Source organism: Hyaena hyaena, unplaced genomic scaffold (genome assembly GCF_003009895.1).
Source record: "Hyaena hyaena isolate Hyena2069 unplaced genomic scaffold, ASM300989v1 scaffold_908, whole genome shotgun sequence".
Taxonomy (NCBI): Eukaryota; Metazoa; Chordata; class Mammalia; order Carnivora; family Hyaenidae; genus Hyaena; species Hyaena hyaena.
This window is the reverse complement of record NW_024081544.1, coordinates 750837-764314: the sequence shown is the minus strand read 5'-3', so window position 1 is coordinate 764314 and position 13478 is coordinate 750837.

Below are 13478 nucleotides of genomic sequence, written 5' to 3'. Positions count from 1 at the left end.
GCATTACATCTCCCTTATGCAAGTGATACTTGTCTTCATACCTCTCCCTTGGCTTCTCACCCACAGAGGCACTAGCTGTAGGCAGAGGTCACAGGAGGGTCATCAGAGGATAATAGTGAAGCAAAACCTCACTTCTTTAGAGTCAGAGATGATCTCAGGAATCCTCATCTCATACCCATAACCCTTGAGCCACAGTATTTCTATCAAGAACAAAAAGTTTTAGTAAATCCCAGTAGTGGGTAAATAAGCAAAAAAGGCATTATTCTAAAAACATGCTCAAGAATGTGAACTAAATATATACATAAGGACTTACCTTTAATTCCCCCCTCTTAGTTTCCCTGTCAAGTCCCTCTCTAAGTGATACAAATGCTCCTCCACTCAGCTTCTCCTTTTTGTTTCTATGAATTCCACCTTATCCCTGGCTGTCATTACAGATAGCCCTTGCTTAAAATGCTTCAGTGGCCCTCCCTGCACCCTCTCTCCATTTCATTCAGCATCCTGCTGCCAGACCAATCTTTCACAGTAATTAACTTCACCAAGTTATACAAGCCCCATTACAAAAGCACTACTAATAAATTCTTGTTTTCTGAAGCATGTTTAAGTTTCATGAATTGACAGTCAAGGCCCTTGAAATGCTATTTCTCTGTACCCCTTAATATGCTCTCCCTCTAGAACTCCCCTAGATCTCCCCCAAACTCCTCACTACCCTACCAATTGACTAAGGGCAACCCTTGCTTCTCCTGCTCCTCATCATGGACCTTCCATGTTCAGCAATTCTGTCCCTTCTCTATGCCTCCATCAAAATCCTGGTCATTCTTTTAGGCCCAGCTCAGGCCAAAGCCCTTCCATGAAGCATTATCTGACTATTGCAGTCCCATCAAGGCCTTTTTTTAAAGATGTTCACAGCCCTGGAAGTCTATCCTATAATACCCAGCATTTAATTTAACTCTCTGTGGTCAGCTGAAGTTTCATGTTTGCCCCAGTGGATTATAATTCTGTTGTATGCTGTTACCATATCTTAACCATATGGACTGTGCTCAAAGAAGGCCCTCAGTGAGTCCCTACAAATTAACTTCATGGAGGCCTCCTTCTGGTCTAAGACTAGAGACAGTCCTTCACAAAAGATATTCCTGATCTTAACTTTACATCTCGGGCTCCACCCTACATGAGGTCACCTCATATGGTTCACTGCTCCTTGGGGGCACAATCACCAGCATGCCTGCTTTTTGCCAACTTATTTCCAGGCTGAGCCCTCTGTTGGCCCTTAGCTTTCAAGACTCCTGAACTCCTTTTCTTATCAGGACACCTTAACTTACTTCTGCATCATAGTCTTTGATACTAACCGTCTTCCTTGGGAGTAAACCCAAATCACTATGTTGAAGTTATCTCTTCATGACCTTATTACTGGCATCTCTGGAAATGGAAATTCTGGCATCATTTAAGTCAATGATCCCCAGACATAACTGAGGATAAGCTGATTTATGAGGTTATAAAACATTCGGATTCCCGGACCCTGCTCCAGACCTACTGCATCAGAATATCCAGGATATAGGCCTAGGAACTGGAATGCTTAACATGCATACTAGGCGATTCTTATATCAGAAGAAGCGAGGAACCTGATCTAAGCTGCTGAGTAATGTTTTACCAAGTGATCTAATGAGAAATTCAGGCTCAATTGCCAATCATAAATTAGGCATCCTAAAGAAAGAAATCACTGATTTCAGGAGCTTAGCAGCATTCTTCCTTATCAATTTCCACTAGTCCAGCTATTAATATAAGGAAGTATGTTCTACTAAATGGACTTCTAATATAGACACCAACTGTGTGACACTGAGCAAGTCACTTAAGACCTGTGAACTTCAATTTCCCTCTTACAGGGAAAAGAGAGGGTTGGGTCAGATCAGTAGTTCTCTTTGATGGATACACATAAGAATTACTTCAGGAGTTTTTAGAACATATTATCCCCAGGGATTATAATTGAATTGATCCAAGTGATTATGTTATTTAACTGAGGTTAAAATAAAGTGAACTGGGTGACTGTTAAGATGACTTCCAGCTCTAAGATAACTCTGATTTAATAACTCTATCATTTTTTAATCCTTGTGCCAACTATCAACATTTATTTCATGCTATATGTAAAAACATTTATACTTTCTTTATTCCACCTTTTTTCAATAATATCTTTGTTAGGTATTTGATGCTCATGTAGGAAAGAATAATTTGAACATATTCTTATGAGTTATTACTATCATGTAAAAATATTCAGGAGTGTAATAAAGTCTTTTAACATCTGTAGGCCCAGACATGTGAAGAGCAACAACCTAGCTCCCAATTAAATCAAATATCAAGATATACCTATCCATTCCCTCAGCATTTCAAGTAATAGTTTTTAAACATTTTTTAATGTTTATTTAGTTTGAAAAAGAGAGAGAGAGAGAGAGCAGGGGAGGGGCAGAGAGAGAGAGAGAGACAGCATCCCAAGCTGGCTCCATGCTGCCAGCACAGAACCTGACGCAAGGCTCCAACACACAGATCGCAAGATCGTGACCTGAGCCAAAACCAAGAGTCAGTCACTCAACCAACTGAGCCACCAGGTGTCCCTCAAGTAATGTTAATCATTGAGTATCTGCTATCTATCAACTCCTGTGCTAGTTACTGGGGATACAGCAGGATATAAGAAATATGATCCAAACCCAAGTGGAAAGATAAACATTGTACAAATATTACAAATGTGATTAGAATCACAATGGCATACAGAGAGCTACAAGAGTGCATAAAGAGGATTTAACCTATTCTCTACAGAAAAAGCCTTGAAACAGGAAGTGAGAGTTAAGGTGAAACCTGATAAATGAACTAGAATTACGTGCATGTGTTGGAGCAAGGTGAAGGCATGTTGGAAGGGACTAAGGTTAAAGGAGCTTGGAGTGCCCTAGAAACAGAAAGAAGATAAAAGAGGCTAGAACTAGTAAGCCAAGGGGAAAGTGGCACAAGTGAAAGGTCATGTAAGAGAGATTAGAATTTATTCTAAAATACCAAAGTATGAGAGTTTAAACTTTATTCTGAGGGTATTGGATATTTCAAGCCAGGGGCTGAAGTGATCTCATTTGAAAGTTCTTAGAATGCAGAGATGGTAGAGATGCTTGAGTGGATATGGAGGATACAGGCTACTATTGTAGTAGTCAGGGAAAATATGATGGACTAAAGTGGTGTTTGCAGAGAGGTGAATAGATTGAAGATATCCATCTGAGGACACTCTGAAGGATTTGGTGATTGATGGGCTGTGGGAGATAAGGAAACAATGAGTCAAGGTTTCAGGCTTAAGCAACTGGGTGAATGGCCATACAATTCACTGAGATAAGCAACCCTGGAGGAGGAGCAAGTTCGGTGGGAAAGAGGAGTTCAGTCTGGGACACAGTGAGTGTGAAACACTTGTAAGTCAACTAAGTGGAGGTCTTGATTAAAATGGGTCTGCAACTTACAAGAGAAACCCGGACTGAAGTTACAAACTGAGAGTTGTTAGAATATAGATAATAACAGAAGTCACCAAGATGGATGAAGTCATCAACTGTGTCAAGAACTATGGCAGGTGCTAGGGCAATAGACTCACTGCATTCAAGTGACTCAGAGTCCAACCAATGCAAACATGAAATACCAACCCATGAATTTGAGTTCAACTGACATGAAAACTATCCTGAAAATCCCTATTACTAATCCTAGTAGGTATAACTTTCTCTGTTCTGCTCTGGAAGTTTCTCAATTCAAACCAAAACTAGAAATCCATCTAAAAAGAGATTAGTCTATACTTTATCCTAATTAAGTGGGCTTTAACCAAGAGTGTCTTAAATCTTAAAAATTCACTTTCACTTAAATCTTAAAATTAAAATTTACAAGTTGAAATACATTTATATTAACATCATACCCTTTTAAATACCACTGGACATGAAAATCCAGGAAGCAAACTGCAGATTTTGTGCTTGGTCAATCTCATGGTGATGTGAACTTTACAGTTTACAGAGCTATGATCACAAAGCCCAAGGTCTGTTAGGCCTGTGCCACATGTAAATAAGTCCACAGTCTAAGGGGTTCTTGAGACATGGTCTGCTTTTAAAATATACTTTGTAGCTTTAAAGAGCACTGCACCCAATAGCTAAGACTTCTGTTTGAAAGTTCACTTGATACCAGGAACAACTACCAATAAACATAATAGAGACATTTCTGAGAGTTGACCCTTCTCCAATTTTTTCTTTCCTCCCTTCCTTTCCCTTTCTTCCCCCACTGTGTCCTCCCTTTCTTCCCTCTCTGTCTCTTCATTCCTTTAATCCTCCCTCCCCTTCTTCCCCTCTCTCTTTTTTCAGTTGTCTTTCTTCCCACTAATAGTTTCTGCCTCAAAGCTTTTATGGAATGAGACAAGGCACGTATATATAATCTGCACACCACATACAACGATGGTAAGTAGCTTCTCTATGCAAGGCACTTTGACAGAACCACAGCACTGGTACCAGACATGAAAGAGACCCTCTTCAATTTACCCATTCTACAAATCAAAAATGGGGAAACTTCTGTTCCTCTGATGTGCTTGAAAATCATCTTAAAGGTTGTTAGGCTTCGCTCAACAATGACAGACACTCTTTTGTATTATTTTATTAAGTCAGCAACCCTAGAACTATACTGACCAATACAGTTAGCCACACTAGACACATGTGGCAATTGAGCCCCTGAAATGTGCCAAGTCTTAATGAGATGTGCTGTAAAATAACAGTGGATTTAAAGACAATATATTTTTTAAAAGATGTAAAATATCTCATTAACAATGTTTATACTGATTACATGTTTTGAATACACTGGGCTGAATATACTACTAAAACTAATTTTACTTTGTTTCTGTTCATTTTTTCAATGTGACTACTAATTTTCTATTAAATATATAGCTCACATTTGCGACTCTTAAAGTTCTGTTGAACAGAGCTATTCCAGAATAACAGTGCCTATCTCATATAAGGTTGTTTATTGGTTTATTTCAGCCTAATACTATAAGTTCCTAAGCTCATCCAACATTGATAGATAAAAAAAATTAATTCACAAACAAATAAACCAAGAAGTAGATCACATGTCCTAGAGGGCCCATGCTGAGAATTTACTAGTCATAGCTCAATAAGCCCAAAGAACTTAATGATTTGTCCAAGGTCACATAGCTTATTAGTACAGAGATGATACCAGGACTCGGGATTATTTGCTCATTGACCTTTTATCATAGACGAGTTCAATGAACAAAATTGTGAAATGATTTTTAATGGCTGCAAAACTGATTTCAGTTGAGTTGAACAAATATTTGAATGTCTTATAAGTGCCAGGCATTGTGCTAGGAAGATTGAAGGGCTTAAGCTGCTTTTTTAAATGTTTTTTATTTTAAATACAGAAGAGTTAACTTGCAGTGTTCTATTAGTTTCAGGTGCACAATACAGCGATTCAACAATTCCATACGTTTTTCAATCTTCATCATACGTGTACTCGTCCCTGCACCCACCTCCCCTCTGGTAACCATCAGTTTGTTCTCTATAGCTAAGTATCTGTTTCTTGGTTTCTCTCTCTCTCTCTCTCTCTTTTCTTTTTCTTTGATCATATGTTCACATTTCTATTGTTAAGCAAAATTCATTAAGTTGGTGTTTCTAACCTTTTCACATATAAAGTCTAAGCAAGTAGCCAGGTTGAAGGCTGAGCGTTTTAATGTACAGCAGACCAGGGGCGCCTGGGTGGCTCAGTCAGTCAAGGGTCTGACTTCCGCTAAGGTCATTATCTCATGGTTTGTGGGTTCGAAACTTGTGTCAGGCTCTGCGCTGACAGCTGAGGACCTGGAGGCTGCTTCAGATTCTCTGTCTCCCTCTTTGCCCCTCCCCCACTTACACTAGGTCTCTCTCTCTCTCTCTCTCTCAAAAATAAAAAACAGTAAAAAAAAAAAAAAAAAAACAGGCCAGGGCACATGAGGAAAACAGAATATTGTTCACTGTATACAGTTTCATACCTGTTTAAAATTTACCATATAGTTTTACTGTCATTCAGGTTAATTTAAATGAGATGGATTTTTAAGACTAAAATGAATGGATTTTTAAAGATTATGTAATACTCCATGGAGATCCCAATGAGAAAGACACCCATTGGATGGTACTCAGATAATCTTAACTGACAGAGAATGGATCAAGTAATGTCAACCATAATTCGATACAAATTTGTACATATTTGTGAGCAGAGCTGGAGAAGAGATGTTATTCCAAAAATAATTTCAGTGAAAGTAAATCAAGCAATTATAGCCATATCTCTTGCTTTAACATCTTAGAAATATGACATTTTTAATAGCACACATTTTTCAATTCTGCTTTACTATGGCTAAAGAACCATATGGCAAAATCTTAACTAGAATCCGAATAAGAACAAGTACTAAAGGAATTACAATTTTTGTATTCCATTTTTAACAGATAAAACTGCAAAAACAGATCCGTATCGAGTGTTTTACCAAAAAAAGCAATGTCTGGGGCCTCAGATGAACTTAGTACAAATTCAACAAAATATTCCATACTCTCTGTATCTATACTGCTAGAACCAATGTTGTAAATAATTAAAGGGGCGCTGCAGATTAGAATCATTAAAGACTGTTTCCCTAGAGCAGAAAACTGTGCTGAGCAGAAAACTTTTTAATAAAAAATTTCTGTTGAGTATAACAGGCTCAAGCAATCTGGCAATCTTATGTTTTACCTTCAAGTCTGTTTTTCCTTTTTCAGCTAAAAAAAAAAAAACTTAATTTGCTTGTTAATATAAAAGTCATTAAAAAGCCATTATTAATTAAGGAAAAACAGAAAGATGTCCAAACTTGAGCTTTAATTAAAGAAAAACATCAAAGTCCATATAAAAATATGGGAAATTGACATCTCTTTTTATTGCCCCAAACATGTAGACACATGCATTTTTACACTTAATGAATCTCTACCCACTCATTTAAATAATTCAAACATTGAGACTTAACCTTTTCAAGAAGTTTGGCAAGTACCATTTTAAATGAGACTATCCTAGAACAGAATAAAATGTAAGTCTTTAAATATAATAAAAGACTCTTAAGAATTTATGTTTTCGTGTTTTGGAAAATTAGGCCATCTGGGCACAATGATTCGCTTTTTCAGACAGTCAATAACTGTAATAACGATTCTACTCAGTGCATATAAATTATACCTGTATCTCAGCATCATTTTTGGCCTGTTTTTCCACATCTCTCATTGCCACGGCATGATGAGAGAGTATCTTTCTTTTATAGCACCGTTAACAATTGTAAGTCTTCAATCAGCTGTTCTCCAAGCATTCCCCTGCCAAGCTCTTATTTTCATTTATTTCTTTGTTCTCCTTGCCTAAACTAAACACGAGTTACCCAGAGTTTCCACTCTGGCCCCTTTCAATAAAGACTTGTTTTGGCTTGACAAATTATTAGTCATCACTACAGTTCTAAAAATATTTTACAAATTCTTACACGTTAAAATTTTGTTGTTCTAGGCAACCTTCAATTTTATTTCACAGTTCATACACAGAGCCTTCTTCCCATAAGGTTTAGCTGGTTTCACTTGTTTATGAAGAAAGCAATTCCAGTTACTTTATGGGACTGTTTACTGCCTAAACATTCTTTATAGAGCATTCTTATTTCAGGTGTGGAATAAAAGTAAACTCAATCTAGGCACACCACACTTAATGCAACAAATTCAGACACTGGAATATGTTACGTGATAAGCGTAAACAGAATAAAATGAAAACCCACTGGACTCCTTCTTTCTAAGACAGTAGAAAACTTGTGATTTTTTTGGTCATAGATTAACATGTACAAATTACAATTTCAAAATTTCTAGCCGAGAAGATAATTTCTATTCCACTACTGAATACTGTGACATCAAACATACCAAAGATCTTAGCAGGCCAGTCAGGGGAGAGAACTACGTGGTGTCTGCAAAATGAGATGTCATTTTTATTCACTGGACTCCTGTTGACACCTTCTTGTTTGTGTTGGAAGCTGTATCATGCCTTCACTCGAAACCTCTAGATTCCCCTTTACTCAAGATATAAACATTCAAAGTACTATATGAATATTTAAATAAGAGTGGTGGCTGAACATGGACATCTACATAGAGATACTAGTAAAGAAAGAGATTCTACATTATCAGTAAACAAAAAGGAAAAGAGGTTCTATAGACAAGGAACTCAGGTGTGGGTTAGTTCATTTCTGCCAGAGCTCATGTACACTGGGAAAGTGGCTACTTCTAAGCGGCATTCTACTGTCGGTACCACTGCACACGCCTGGCTCCCTGTTTTCCTCAAAGGCACATGCAATTCACAGGTAAAGAAAAAAGAAGTGGCAAGGAGAAAATTCCAGTTTCTAAGTAGCAGAGTATTCTATTCATCTCAAAAAGATGAAAGCAGGTATCTTTCATTACACGTTTTTGTTCTTAGAGGAAGAAGGCCCAAAATATGTGATTTTCATATTTCTGTTAATAGAGCAGAGCTTTTCAAAGTCACTACCAAAAATGGACCGGTTTTCTTACCTGCTTTTTCCATGCTTTAAGTTAAGGATATCTGTCTCATTATAAACCCTGCGGACTCCCTAGGTTTTCTGTAGTCTGGCTTTGCTGTGATTACTGGTCAAAACCTTTAATTACAGTATATAGTTTGTGCAGCTGCCTGGAAATTGGTCTCAGGGTCAGTGGCTCTTCCCGTTCCCCTCTTTCCATTCTTTTGAAGCAATATTGCTGAACTGAAGGCATTGTTCCAGCTTTCTGGTATGCTCTGTCTGCTGCACACTATGAATAGCTTTGCAATCACTCCAGCAATTGGTTCTTCAACTGCCTTTAGGTTGTCAATTGTAATTCATTGGCTCCAGGCACCTTTTCTCTTTTCATTCTCTTGAGGTCTTTTCTTATTTAATTTGCAATAATATTAGGGAATGTCTTCTTCAGACATGTCACTAATGTCTTCCTGATTTTGAGGCTGGGTGTACATTTGACTTTCATATATATGCCTGTTAAAATGTTTCTCTATTTCCTGTATCTCTGACTTGGGTTGACAATCTTTGCAGTATCTTATGAGGAATTTGGTTTTATGTTCAAGTCTTCAAGTCTAAAGGATAATCTAAAGGATAATCCTCCTTGAAATATTCTCATTGGAGTTAATTCATGTAATTAGTTATGATTATTTTTATAACTTCCCAAAGACACAATTTTTCATTTTTGTGATATTTAAGCTTTCACATTTTGTTCCCATGATTATGCCCTCTTCTCTTTTGTAGTTTTTTATAAAAATTATAAACTTGAATTCTATATAACTTCAGGAATTAGTTAACTAAGAAATGAAGTGTTTTGACTATTTAGAAACCAATGCTTATGTTTTTAGAGCCTTTCAGAAGACCTATCCTTATTCTTCAAATATCTTGAGAGATTATATAAGAAAACATTAAAACTATTCAAAATGAGTTCCAATGCTTCTGCATTACAGGAAGCTTATTTTATATATGGATATAGATATAAAAATATATAACATATATATTTTAATAAAAAGGACAAACATCTCTTTATTTGCTAAGAGAAAACAAAGCCTCAGTGGATTATGTCTCAACTCCTTAGTTCTGGATAAAACCCAGAACGGTAACCCCTCTCATTAGCCTCAGTCATCCCGGAGAAACCAAAGGTATTTTTAAGCAGACACTATGTAATAATAATAATGAAAATAATTATCATAATGATAATAACTAACGCTTATTGTGCTTTTTATCTTCAAAGCACCTTACTGACATTAACCATGTGTCTATTTTCAAATTAATTTAACTCGACAAATGTCTTATTAACTTTAAGTTATGGAATGTGGAGTCAACTGAGTTTTCTTTTGCAAATGAAATAAATAAGTAAATAAATAATTGGGACTAAGGGCCAAAGAAATTGGTCTGAAAACTTCAGCCTCAGAATCATTTGCTGGCTTTATTGAATGAGGTTTGATGAAACACAAATTTTTACAAAATACAAAACTGAAAATAAAGGGTGAAGTTCACCACTATAAACACACAAATACCGATTGCTTCAAAAGGCCCAGAAAGAGAAAGTCAAACTCTAACTGTACAATTACTGTATATATTTTTTTTAATGTACGGGAATTAAAAGTGTTAAATGTAATAAATGAGGGGTGCCTGCATGGCTTAGTTAAGCATCCAACTCTTGATTCCTGCTCAGGTCATGATCTCATGGTTCCTGAGATGGAGCCCTTTGTTGGGTTCTGGCTAACAGCACGGAGCCTGCTTGGGAGTCTCACTCTCCTCCTCTCTGTGCCCCTCCCCCACTTGTGTGGCAGGGTATGCAATACACGTGCGCGCGCGCTCTCTCTCAAAATAAATAAATAAATCAGTGAACAACCTTTTAAAAATTTAAAAATGAAAAAAAAATCCCTCTAAGTTTCATTAATGTGTAACAATTTTATTATAAAGCTACATTTGTTTTTTTTTAAATTTTTTTTAAATGTTTTATTTATTTCTAGGAGACAGAGAGAGAGAGAGAGAGAGAGAGAGAGCATGAGCAGGGGAGGGTCAGAGAGAGGGAGTCACAGATGCTGAAACAGGCTCCAGGCTCTGAGCTGGCAGTCAGCACAGAGCCCAACGCGGGGCTCGAACCCACGAACCGCGAGATCATGACCTAAGCGAAAGTCTGACGCTTAACCGACTAAGCCACCCAGGCGCCCCAAAGCTACATTTGTTCTTAATCCATTGAATGTATTGCTTTAAAACCATTTCAATTACGTTCCCATAGAGCTTCATCATGTACTGGTCTCCACATGATAAATATAAGTAAAAGACAGTTTGCTATGCTAGCAACTGAAATAAGCTCTATATACTTAAAATATGGGCAATTAATAAAAACACATTAAAGGAATATTATTCAGCCAAGATGTCCTGCCACTTTCTGTGAAGGATTTTGGGGAAAAAAATAGTAACCTGTTATAAGCAAGGTCTTCAGGCAGACAAACACAAATTTAAGTACATAAAAATATCTGAAAGTAAACTCTTCTAAGTCTGGTAAGGGGCAGATTAAAGCTTTGCAACACCATTGCTATGGTCAGAGTGGTGAGATTTCATGCAAGATGCAGTTTATGAGTAATATTCAAAGGTCAGGTTTGGTGTGTTGGAAAAAGAAAGTTCAAGGATGAAAACATGAGCCAGACTCGGTACAGGTAGGGAATGTGGATAAAACTGATGGCGTCAAAGCCAGGAAGGAAGCATGTATGGGAAGGCTCAGAGGTACTACTCATTCCAATAACATATAATTGAGCACAGAGACATAAACAAGCCAGAAGTCCTGTCCTTCAAGGTGCTTACAATCTTGAGGGGTAGACAGAAAAGTTACAGGCAATTAATTCTAGTATTATGACTTGGATATGCCTAGGATGCCATGGGAAGTCAGAAGGAGGGCACCTAGTCCAGTCTTCGATGTTTAGGGACGCTTTTTGATGTGAACTATAATAATCTTTAGGTGGTTTTCCTAGAGCAGCAGAAATAGTGAGCAGTAGCTCAATAAGAGTGAGAAAAAAGAAGGGAGTTCAATAGTCAAGTGCATTGACATATAAGACTGGTGGCGTTTCACATACTTCTAGAAGGAATTAGAAGATAGTACTGGTTTTTAATATGGGTATCATGAAAAAAAGGATAGGAAATTGGTTCTTAATGGTCTGTGTTGAAGAACAGGGATAAAGTGGGAGGTCTGGGGATGTAAACACTCAGGAAACTTCACAGTACTGCACAGGTGAGAGAACTGTACCCTGAGACATCTGGATGTGTGAAGTAAGAGGAAGAATTGGGAGAGGTTCCAAAATTCGCCAGCTTTACATTAAACAAAGATATACATTAGACAGACTCAAGGAAGAAAGTGGAAAGAAACAGGGGTTTTATAAGACAACATAATGAATTCTTGTTATATTTTTAAATGTATTATACTGTTATCCCACCTAAATAATTTTCTTGAAAGGAAGGACCTTTCAGATGTACACTTGTTAATGGGAATTTATTAGTTTTCAGTGGGGAGGGCACATTCTCGTAATACTGCTTGGTGGGTGCAAGAAATACAGATATAGTATAGATATATCTTGAATGCTAAGATCAAACTGGCTAGATTTAGAATTGATGAAATCAAACATAAAAATTAGTTTTTTTCAAGGAGTATGTATAAAAAAGTACATGAATGTATAAGAACATATCCCCACTCTCAGCATTCAGCTAAAAGTTGCTCTTCAAAAAATAAAAGTGTCATTGTTATAAATTTAACTAACTATTGCAATGGTGGTGATTTTAGTTTTTCTTGCACATTAGTAAACATTTTCAGGAGATCACGGAGTCATTCCTCCAAACCTTCTCATTGTTTCCCCAAGATTAAACTGTAACAGAGTAAAGTACATCTGTAAGGAATGAACAAAAAATAATTTGTATCTCTTATATCATTTTAAAGTAAGTATATGTCCCATAAGGGAATTTTCAGACTGCTCACACAATACGTATGTACACTGCTCTAAGTGAAATCAAATCAGTATTCTAAAACGCTGCCAAGACGCAGGTCAGGATACTTGGAAGACTCCTAAGATTTAAAGTGTATGACACTTTACAATCATTATTTTACAAACACACACACATTTCTCTCCATATACAGAGAATAAAAATAAACTAAGTATGTTACATGATTTAAACACTGCTTTGTATTTTCTAATAAAAGATTTGTCATGCATAACCAGAGATGATATTCACTACTTCACAGAGATATCAAAACAAAACAAGCCAAAAACACCACTCCACCGTTAACAAGTGTGAGTATAGAATAAAAATTTTAAATTAGAGGCTTACTATTTGCAGACCAGCAGTGCCCAAACATTTCAATCTTTCAAAATTCTCTGACCCTTTGTAGGAAGGGGAAAGTGTATACCATCTAGAAACAGTGATCTATAAAGAAGGATTATAATTAAATGCAGTGGTTCAATAACGTCAAAAACGCACCAGCACTCTCTTCCACAAGAGGTCTATAGACTAAAAAGTGAGAAGTAGATGAAGTATTCATGATACACTAAATAGTGAAAAGTATTTTTGAAAAATAGGAATATTTATAATCAAAACATGGGCTAAAAAGGTAATGTCTGTTTGTCTCGTTATAGAAATCCTTGCAAATACTCTACTCACACTTCTATTTTGTTCTTTCTAAATAGAACCTCACATTCAATGTACATCACAGTAACAAACTGGGTGACAATTCCGAGAAAACGGAGAAATGCCTGATCACAAATTTTAACCTTGATGTTGCCATCCTAATTTAAAAGCTGGATCTTCTTGAGCTACAATTAATGAGCCCTGGAACCAAAATCATTTGACCTTACAAGTTCACTTCAAAAATCCTTATTTCATGGTTTTCACATTTCTTAGTATTTGCTTTAATACA